This window comes from Adiantum capillus-veneris, chromosome 17, assembly GCF_014529385.1.
Source record: "Adiantum capillus-veneris isolate H3 chromosome 17, ASM1452938v2, whole genome shotgun sequence".
In the NCBI taxonomy this organism is placed as follows: domain Eukaryota; kingdom Viridiplantae; phylum Streptophyta; class Polypodiopsida; order Polypodiales; family Pteridaceae; genus Adiantum; species Adiantum capillus-veneris.
This window is the reverse complement of record NC_140947.1, coordinates 93538685-93547095: the sequence shown is the minus strand read 5'-3', so window position 1 is coordinate 93547095 and position 8411 is coordinate 93538685.

The window sequence follows — 8411 nt, the reverse complement described above, 5'->3', positions numbered from 1 at the left end:
AAGGAGAGAGGGGGGGGGGGATTGAGAGAGAGACACAGAGAGAGAGAGAGAGAGAGAGAGAGAGAGAGAGAGAGAGAGAGAGAGAGAGAGAGAGAGAGAGAGAGAGAGAGTCAGCAGGCTTAAAGTTTAGATTGACCTATGGGACCAAATACAACATCTAGCATGCTTAACACTAGAATGGTAATAGGACACTTTTGTGTCCTGTTAAGTGACCATTTTGCTTGAATTATTTGAAGAGTATGAAAATGAATTTATAGGTGCTATATATCCACAAAGTTGCCTTATGAGCTAAAAAAAAACTTCGCATTTTTTTTGGAGTATTGATCTCACCATTAACCTTACTCTTGCACAACATTTTTGAACCTAAACTGTGTGAAAAAACGGGTCCTGTTTTTGGCTTTTTTTTTCAATTTTTGGCAACTATACCACTCTAAACTTCATGTTGTGAGGTTTAGATGGCTATAGGTTAAGCCTTCATAGTTCTCAACATGTTTTGATGCTTGTAGGGAGAGCTAAGTGTTAAAATTGAAAGTTATGACCAATTTACAAGAATTACATAATCCCGTTTCTTTGGCCAAAATTAGCACTTTTATGATTTTTTTGTTGGATTTCTTGATATCCAAATTCAATTTTGATTGTGTAAATGTAATGTATAACATAAAGCTAGTCTTCCTTGAGTTTTGGGGGACCTAATATGCTATATAGCATAGTATATGATGATGGTTGAGTTTTTTGATTGCTGAAGAATACGATACATTTTGGAGTAGCAAGTATAACTTTCTCAATATTGCTAGTTTCTTAGGCCAATTGTGTGTATTTTGTAGGTAGTAATCATATCTAATCATAGACTACAAACTTGGCTAGATATTGAGTAGATTCTATGGGTTTCTAGAGGTCATAATGCTAAACCCGGTTTTTTCATGTTTGCTGTATTTAGCACTTTATCATTGCCCCCAAGGTTCCAATTCTAAGAGATCCATTATCCTTTTGACATGATCCATGGCTCCTTTTGAATCCAAATACCCAAAGGGAACCAAGAAAACATGTATATAGTATCTGTATTGAGCGTGACTATAGAAACTTTGATGATAGGTCCGCAGAATGGCAAAAATGCAACTTTTTTGTACCTATTTTTTTGGCCCAAAAAAAAATGAGTGAGGTAAAAGCAACCATATGTTTTGGTCACCAACCCATTGAGGTTAACGGGCAATTTTATCTCATGTCCTACAAAATCAACTGTAAGAAATTGTTGTTTTGGGCAAAATACACTGGTCCATCAACTTTGGAGGCTTGTAGCGACCAAGTGATGAGAAAAATTACAAGTTTCTCATTTTTTCCAGATGTAGTAGTTATTGAACTATAAGCTCATGAAAGGATTTTTCAAAATGAGTGGATCTACTATGGTTTTGGAATTTTTTCCCAAAACCCTGAAAGGACACTTTTATGTCCTGTTAGGTTACCATTCTAGTGTTAAAGACTATGGATATAATGGTAGTAATTGACAATATGAATTCATGAAGTTTTTGGGAGAGGAAGAAATATAGACCGTTGTCCATGCTAAAATGTAAGAAAAGAAAGTTTGATGTGATCAAAAGATGACCACTCAAATAGAGTATGATGCTCATGCTCTCATATTTTCAAGGAAGATAATGTGTATATAAAAAGAGGCTTTCCTACACTGTCTCAATGTGCCATCTCACATTTAAGGGAGTAGGGGTTAAGCCAAATGGTGGTATAGTATAGATTGTGCATAAGGAATAAGCTCAAGCATGTAAATGGTTGAATACATTCTGCTCTCTCAAAGAGAAACATGCTTTTGTTATTTGGGGAGAGAGGGGGGGAGAGACCAATGACATGCATGATTTCAAGTCACAGCTTAATTTTGCACCGTGATGTCCTTTAGTTAACCATAATGTCCAAAACTCCTATAAAAGTAAACAACTGAGCGAATTTATTTTCTTTCATTTCTATCACCTTTTAAGGTGCAAACGGAATGAAAGTGTACATCAATAAACAGTGTGCACCTTATCATACCAAGATACTTATGCATTGTTGTGATTAGGTGATGATATACACTATTATCATGCGTCTGCATAAAACATAGATAGAGATGCAAGTAAATGAGGCATCTAGAGAGCAACATAGATGAAAGGGTCAATCACATTCTTGGTATTAAAAGAAAGAAAAGTGTTGACATGCCAAACATCAGTTGCCACATTCTACTCAGGAATGTCAGCTAGTTGGAGAGTGGAGGTCTCCTCCTCTCTGACCCTTGAGGGAGATTTTTCAGACACCAATCACAATGTGGTCATCCTTGAGGCGGTCAAGTTCCAAAACTATACCAACCACTATAAAAACATAGGTCCTATGGGTAAGGCCACCGGCACGGCCGGATAGTGTGTACGGTAGGGGGAGGCTATAAGATAGCACGGTTGGGTGGAGACTAGTATACACATTACCACCGCCCTTTCACTGGTATCAGAGCTATTTTTGGGAGGAGGTGAAAAGCGGACTGCCTGTGCGTGCGACAGGCTGCTTCTCTCCCACGTCCCATAGACAGTGACGTCTCCGTTGTGCAGCAAAAAGAAGACAGACACAGTTTCCTGTGCAAAACCACGAACAACCGACTATGGATGCCCCACCTACACCCTCCACAACGCACACCCAAGGCGGGTGACCAAGCCAAACTCGACCGGACAACTCGACGGCACTGAAGCTTTGAAGGCTTCTGTTGGCGTCGTTGGTTGTGCACATAGGAAGTCCCGCTTAACCCTTGCATGAAGGAGGGTTGAACCCACCCCATAAGGATAAGAGGCCAACACTTTACCATCAAGCTATTGACCCTTGTTCTGTATAACAAGGAAAGATAACATACTTGTGTTGAAAGGAAAACTAGAAGGAAAGGGAAAGCTTCAAACTTGAAGGAAGTAGCTTCACTCTTCCTTTTCACTTCTTGGAGAAAGGCAAGTTTTCCTCCAAAAATTCTTTTTTCCTCAATGAGGTAGCTTCAAAGTGAACAAAAGCCTTCACAAAAATGACGGGTTTTTGTAAAGAATCAACAAAGGTGTTCTTACAACAAACGACACGTGAAGTGCTCCAATTCCCGCAAGGCAAGGTTTGCATGCAATGCAAATCGCGGAGCCTACAAAACACAAAGACTTCAATTTCACAAGGTACAAGTTGAAGTTTTTTCTCTCTTTACATTAGTGTGTGTTTACCATGGCAAGTGAGAATATCCCACCTACACACACTTTTGATTTTGAGCACGTAGATCAAAATCAGGGCACCAAGAGTGCTACTGACACTAATATGCATGATGATGATGATCTAGGAGATCATGGGCTTGTAGATATGGCTTCTTTCAAGACTTTGGAACATTGCCAAAGCGTACTTGAAAGCAACCTCTCTGCACTCAATGCAAATGTTACCAATCTTATGGAGTTACTTGTGAAATTATGAATTCACAAACGACTCAAGGAGCCACAAGTGGCACAGTTCAAGGGAACCAAGCTCGCATGACTCAAGGAGTCCAAAAGACAAGTGATGTAGAAGATGCAGAAGGTAGCAATGCATTACTTAAGAATATCACCATTCCTAAGTTTCACGAGGAAGAGCGTGATTGCAACAAGGATGCGGTCAATACGTTCTTACACAAATGGAGTGATATTCATAGATTGAGACACACCCCAGATATAAAGACGGCTATGGAAACAAGTCTATCTCTTAAAAGCAAGGCCTATAAGTGGTGGATGACATTTCCAATAGATACTCCTCCTCTGTCTTGGGCTGCGTTTCAAGATTCTTTCTCCAAAGAGTTTTTGGACTCCAATGAAGAAGATAAGAATTGGTTAGCATGGGATGCATGCCGCATATCTAGCCTCTCTCACACACAATACCTTTCGAAGTATTAGGAAATCATATTAAAACTAGAAGGTCTAAATGAATTCCAAAAGATACGGGGTTTTGATAGGGGTCTTAACAAAATCGTCTTCATCTCAAGACCCAACATCCAAAAACTTTGGAAGAAGCCATTAGTCATGCCCAAAGGTATGATGATGACCAAAAGAGCAAAGGAAATGTTCCCTACTCTAAGATTACTTTTTCTAAGAGCAATGTGGCTAAGAGCCAACGGCGAGGTAGATCTCCCACACGTTCCAAGAGGAATAAGAGACAATCTACATCTCCACGCCCACAAGAGGCTAAGAAGCCTAAGCAATCACGAGATACTCCACGTGCGTCTCTTAGCACTGCTGATTTTGAACATGCAAAGAAACACAATTTGTGTTTTAGATGTCTTTCGGACCAACATAACAAGAAAGATTGTCCTATTTTGCAAGGCAAAGAAAAGGCCATGCACACGGTGCAACGTATCACATTGGATTCATCTCCTAAATATTGTGCTGTAGAGGTTCTGCATATGGAAGAAAAGCACAAGTGTTATGTGTCTACTTCAAAGTGGCAACCCACCTTTGGCCCTCATGATTTGATTCACATGCATGGTAGTATTAACGGACAACGTGTTCGTATTTTAGTGGATGATAGTGCAACTCATAACTTCTTGAACTATAAGCTAGTCAAGAAATTGAAGCTTACACAGACTCCCTGCTCTCACAAGTATGTGGTGGAGCAGATGTCTGGGAATGATAAAGAAGTATGGGACACGGTAGTTCAAGGGGTTGAGCTTATTGTTCAAGATCATATGCTGACCCTTGACTTTCAAGTTATGAACATGGATCGTGCTGATGTAGTTTTAGGACGGGAGTGGCTACATGGTTTAGGAAACACATTGCACACTAGTTATGAATACAACTCCTTATCCTTTATGGCCAATGGTAAACATGTGCTTTTTCTTGGTGAGAAAAATATACCATCTGCACCTCTTATATGTACAGCCGATCTTTCTATTTGCAGAAAGCAGATTTAATAGATGAAGTCTTTTTGTGTTACTGCTTGTCTCCAAGTCTTGTGAATTCTCAAGAGCAAAGTGCGGTGAATTCTAGTAATGGTATGCAAAGTGCAATGAATTCTAATGGTATACAAAGTGCAATGAATTCTACTGATAAACAAAGTGTTAACAAATCTAACGAGCAAAGTGCAATGAATTCTAATGGTATGCAAAGTGTAATGAATTCTACTGATAAACAAAGTGTTAACAAATCTAACGAGCAAACTGCTCTTTATTTTAATTCTATAGAGCAATGTTCAACTGTTGTAAAACAAACATTACAGGAATTACAAGATTCTCCATCCCAGCATAACTCTAATTTACTTTCTCCTCTTGTACTGTAAAAGCTAACTCACTTACGCACAGAGTATAGTGATGTGTTCTCAAGTGATTTACCACCAGATTTACCCCCTACACGTGATGTGCAGCATGGCATAGATGTCTTGCCAGGCACTAAACCGGTGAGTAAACCATCTTATCGTATGAGCGCTAAAGAAGCCAAGGAGGTTGAGAGTCAATTGGTTGACTACCTCGCTTGTGGTTTCATTAGACCTAGTACTTTGCCTTGGGCATCACCAATTCTATTAGTAAAAAAGAAAGATGGTACTATGCACATGTGCGTAGATCATCGCGGATTAAATGCGATAACCATCAAGAACAAGTATCCTCTGCCTCAAGTGGATGAGTTGCTTGATTAACTCCACAGGGCAAGATACTATACAAAGATAGATCTTCGTTCAGGATACCACTAGGTGCTATGAATTTTGAATTTTTGGTTATGTCTTTTGGCCCTAACCAATGCTCCAGCTACATTTATGACACTCATGGATAGTGTCTTACGTCCCTATCTTGGGAAATTTGTTGTGGTTTTCCTTGATGACATTCTCATTTATAGTAAGACTGAAGATGAACGCATAGAAAACTTACGATTAGTATTTGAACAGCTATGAATCTCCAAAACTGCCTTTAGAACACGGTTCGGGCATTTTGAATTTTTGGTTATGCCTTTTGGCCCTAACCAATGCTCCAGCTACATTTATGACACTCATGGATAGTGTCTTACGTCCCTATCTTGGGAAATTTGTTGTGGTTTTCCTTGATGACATTCTCATTTATAGTAAGACTGAAGATGAACGCATAGAAAACTTACGATTAGTATTTGAACAGCTATGAATCTCCAAAACTGCCTTTAGAACACGGTTCGGGCATTTTGAATTTTTGGTTATGTCTTTTGGCCCTAACCAATGCTCCAACTACATTTATGACACTCATGGATAGTGTCTTACGTCCCTATCTTGGGAAATTTGTTGTGGTTTTCCTTGATGACATTCTCATTTATAGTAAGACTGAAAATGAATGCATAGAAAACTTACGATTAGTATTTGAACAGCTATGAGCTCACGCGTTGTATGCTAAGCAAAGCAAGTGCGATTCCTTTAAAACAGAGATACATTACCTCGGTCATGTGATCTCTTATTCTGGCATCAAGATGGACACTGATAAGGTCGCTGCCATTCTTCGATGGCCACATCCCAAGATGGTTGAGGAGCTTCAAACATTTTTAGGCATGGCTGGATTTTATCGACAGTATATCCGTGACTATGCCAAAACCATTGTTCCTATGACGGATAAACTTAAAGCAAAAGATAAGACCTTATTTTGGGAAGACGTCCAAAAACGTAGTTTTGAATAGCTCAAGGTAGCTATAGCCACTACTCCCATCCTAGCAATCGTCGACCGACTTAAGCCGTTTGTGGTAGAGACTAATGCTAGTGATAAAGCAATTGGTGAGGTACTTCTCTAGAAGGGAAGACCTATAGCCTTTGAAAGTAAAAAGTTAGATAAATCTCAACAGAATTATTCTGTTTTTGAGAGAGAGCTCTATGCCATAATTCACGCTTTACAAAAGTGGCGACACTATTTATATGGTGTCGAGTTTGAAGTAGTTTTTTACCATGAGAGTATCAAATGGTTTACTACTCAAACAGACTTGAAGGTCTGTAAAGCTAGATGGAAAGAAATCCTTCAAGATTATGATTGTAAGCTACAATATCGCAAGGGGCGATATAATGTAGTAGCGGATGCACTAAGTCAGATGCCTCAGATTAGTTCACTTGCTTTCACGGAACTAAAGAGTGGATTTTTGGAGTCATTACGTGGCAAGTGTGCACAAGATCAATCATATACTAAAGTGTGGAGTGCAATTTTAAAAAGGGATCCCTCACACTCACATGTCTCTGAACAGCCAAATCAACATGTCTCTACACACGCAGATAAAAACTCCAACACACAGAGCTCCACCCCTACTCAGGAAGAGCTTAAGCGATGGAAGAATTTTTTTATTGATGATGGCTACTTACTCCACAAAGGTAGAGTATGTGTGCCAAAGGACTCAGACACTAGGCGCCAAATCTTCTTTGAGTGTCACGATAGTCCAAGTGCTAGTCATCCAGGTATTCGTAAGACGTATGCCTTAGTTCGATAGCAATTTTATTGGCCGGGCTTACATCATGATGTTCAAGAGTACGTACTAAACTATCAACAGTGCCAAGTTAATAAGGCAAAGCGCCTCAAGGTAGGTGTTTTACATCCTTTAGAGATTCCACAAGGTAAGTGGGAGTGTATCTCTATGGATTTTGTAGTAGGACTGCCTACTACAAATCGTGGCCATGATGCCATTTGGCTGATTATAGACCGTCTCACAAAGATGGGTGGATTCATTCCCACTAAGACTACGGTTAAGATATCGAAATTAGCACAGCTATTTATAGAGCATATATATAAACTCTACGGTCTTCTAGCTAGTATCATCCATTGACAGAGATCAAAAGTTTGATAATCACTTCTGAAGAACTGTGTTCCAAAAGTTGAAAACTAAATCTAATCTAAGTACGGCTGATCATCCAGAAACGGATGGTCAAATAGAAAGAGTTGATCAAGTGCTAGAGGATATGCTACGAGCGTACTCTAGCAAGAATCAAACCAATTGGGAAGACTTCTTACCTATATTGGAATTTGCTTATAATAGTTCAAAGCATGTGACTACAGGATTTAGTCCATTTATGCTTTTGTATGGATTTCAACCTAGATCACCCGTTACGGTGGGGTTGGCTAAGGAGAAGATACAGCAAGCGAAGGATTTTCTCCAAGACCATTTTGACATGCTTCTAGTTGCTCGATAAAATGTTAAGAAAGCTCAAGATCGATATAAGAAGTACGCAGATGAGCATCGTCGTCTTGCTACTTTTGAAGAAGGAGACAAGGTTTTCCTCAAAGTTTCGGAGCATTCAGAAAGTCTAAAGACGGAAAAATTTGCTAAACTTTCACCACGCTATTGTGGATCGTTTATCATTTTCAAACGTATAGGTCAAGTGGCCTATAAGTTAGCTCTCCCAGAGCACTCACGAGTTCATCCTTTTTTTCATGTTAGCCGTTTACAAAAACAGTTAGGACAGAATGATAATGT